We start from the raw sequence: 3,116 nt of genomic DNA on the forward strand, positions 1-3,116 counted from the left end.
ATGAATGTTTAGTTTTGAAGGATGAAATAGTTAATGCAAATCGTTTGCGGCTTAGGCCTATATGATATAAGTTAAAACCAAGTGTGCAGCGGATTACGTACCAAGATATGTCCAAAAGGGCAGGGCATAACAAGAATGTGACTTAAAACTTTAATGCTGCTTTTAATAAAGTTATTTAAAAGAATTTAAAACGCCCAAAAATGCAAGTAGTACTAATACGTAGCGTAATATTTTCTAAACCCCATCGGCCAGACCACATAACAATATTTTGGAAGTCAACCTTTAAATAATCCTGCAGCAAGCAGCTAAAGTAGGCTAGTCGATTTTCTATGCACCGACTTTAATGTCATTAGCGTATAACTTATGAGAATTTTTTTACGGTAGCCTACATTAAAGTTAGTTACTATGCTCAATTAACCTCTACAGCCTGTTTCACTCTTGAGAATTTTTTTATGTTGTTAATACTTCATCAATTGAAATCTCTTTTTGTGTGGAGCTACAGTAGGCTACATATAGGAAATAGATTTTGTTGTAAAAACTGCGGTTTAATTTGATCTTAGCAGTTGAAAAGAAACTCTTGCTCAACAGCAAGGCTAATTTTACGCAAATATGTCCGTGCAATTTTTTTACAGTATAATAATAATATCATACTAAAGACACGATTAAAATTGAAAATTGTCTTGTCTACTTAAAGCAGAAAACTGTTTTTAATTAGAAGTAAAAATTTGAAACGAATCCATCGAAATATAAGAATTGCCTTCCTTGAAAATCAGAGTTAAAATAAAAAGTGTAGGCTATATAGTGTTAATAATATTCAATATCAGCCAGCATTAATTTGCACAAAAAAATGAGCAAAAATGCAGGCACTGAAATTGTGTTTCATAATTATCTCATATTTTATTTCGTTTTTATTTTCTGTGACATTGGTTGTGGGAAGCTTAGCCAAACAACTTGATAACTGATTTGCATGTATATAGGTGTGGCTACTAGTTTAGTGTACCATGATATAGCTTAACTTATAATAGGTATCCATCATAGGTTACTGTAGGCCTATCATTATGCTGTTTTGTTTTTAACGTTTTGATTACATTTAAAACTACCAAAAAATAAATAAATCTTAAACTGCGTAACATTGTTGACAAAATAACAAGAATACAACGTTAGAAAGTTTTTTTCTACAAATTCTAAACTTGCAGTTTGTTTCAAAGAGTTGGCTTTTTGACTGACGTGTATTGCGTTGTACTTATCCGGCTTGTTTGTATAAACATTATCTTTCAATCTGTCATTGTTAGAACAACTCGCTTTCTAATCCTATCCGTGACGTTGCTTTTACTTCTGCGCTCGCACGTCCAACTTCAAATTTATATTTATTCATTAAGCTCGAGGCAGAAAGCCAATCCGTTTTTGCGTTAAATCAACATCTGCAAACGTTGATGCAATACAAAAAATAATTTTCTTGTTAGATAACTTCTTGAGGTCATTAGAACAGAAAAATTAAAATTTTGTAATTTGTTTGTAACAAAATGCATGTTCTGTCCCGCAAGTCCTTCCATTAAACTTGAAAAAGAAGGATTAATGATAATCAAGCTTCAATTGAAAGTTTAGAAGCTTTACCTTTTTTATTAAGTAATCGAAGTACATATCCTAGAAAAATTACAATTAGAAAGAAATGAACAAGTTACATCAAAAATTTGAAAAGTTTATTTAATTTTCGAAAACACTTTGAAAAGTGAAAAAAAATTCTTAGTCCATAAAATTATACCGCAGGGCAGTTTTTGGTATAAACTTAGAGGTCTGTCAAAGATTAATTTATATTTTAGCTTTTAACCCTCAGCTTGCTCATCTAAAGTAATCTAATACTAGAAGAAACTAGAATTTTTGTTAAATAAAGACCATTAATTTTCCATTGTTGTCACAGAATGAAGACAAAAATTCATATTTTCTTTACCATACTGCACCTTTCTTGAAAATCCAAAACTGATACCACCGTTTGCGCAAAAACATTCAGAAATAAAACGTAACTTGTATCACTGCTTTTTTGTTAATGTTGTGGAGAACAGCAGTGCGCTGTGAACAATTAAAAAATAACAAATATGGGCTACTTTTGAAAACAAAATCAGTTTATTACGTTGTTAAGTTTCTCGAGATGTAGTTAGAACAATTGATCCCACTATAAAGAAACAATTATGACGTGCTGTAAACGAAAGCAAATTGTGTTGTACCTTTCGAACGAAGCGTAAAAGGTTTAACAACAGCAAAAAGAATTTATTTTTTTATTGCACGACACTAATTGTAAGTCGCTAATCTGAATCAGGTCATAACTAATAAAAGCAGAAACGTGAACATTTATGGACTGTCCGCTACTATGCAACTGGTGTTTTCAAAAGCATAACGGTAACAGTGTAGGAGTTCTCTTTCTATCAGTCGTAACATTAAAGGGCGGGGAAACCCAAATTAACTTTTTGCGAGTTTTTTGTTTCAGCGTGATGTCATTGTGTACAACATGCGTTTTAGCAATAAAAAAATCCAAATTTTGTAGCCCTCCTCTCGCTAAGGCCGCTTTTGTTTCATACGCGTTTGCGAGGTCTCGCGCGCATCAAGCTGTGATTCTGTTCGCTGTGACGTCACAAGGTACATATAGTTGTGGCCAAAAGTTTAAGACCAGACTTGATTTATGACGATTTTTCCATTACTTCAAAATACTGCATCAGATATAAGATGATGCATAAAGATGATGCAACTGAAACAATATATGATGCAGTATTTTGAAGTAATGCAAAAATCGTCATAAATCAAGTCTGGTCTTAAACTTTTGGCCACAACTATATGTACCTTGTGACGTCACAGCGAACAGAATCACAGCTTGATGCGCGCGAGACCTCGCAAACGGGTATGAAACAAAAGCGGCCTTAGCGAGAGGAGGGCAACAAAATTTGGATTTTTTTATTGCTAAAACGCATGTTGTACACAATGACATCACGCTGAAACAAAAAACTCGCAAAGTTAATTAGGGTTTCCCCGCCCTTTAAAAGACGCAACAGCTTAATTAATCAATTTAGTGTCACCTGGCAATAAAACTCTCACCTTTTGTTTGTAGGTAACTCAATCGTGTCATC

This window comes from Aplidium turbinatum, chromosome 13 (assembly GCF_918807975.1).
Source record: "Aplidium turbinatum chromosome 13, kaAplTurb1.1, whole genome shotgun sequence".
NCBI classification, from domain to species: domain Eukaryota; kingdom Metazoa; phylum Chordata; class Ascidiacea; order Aplousobranchia; family Polyclinidae; genus Aplidium; species Aplidium turbinatum.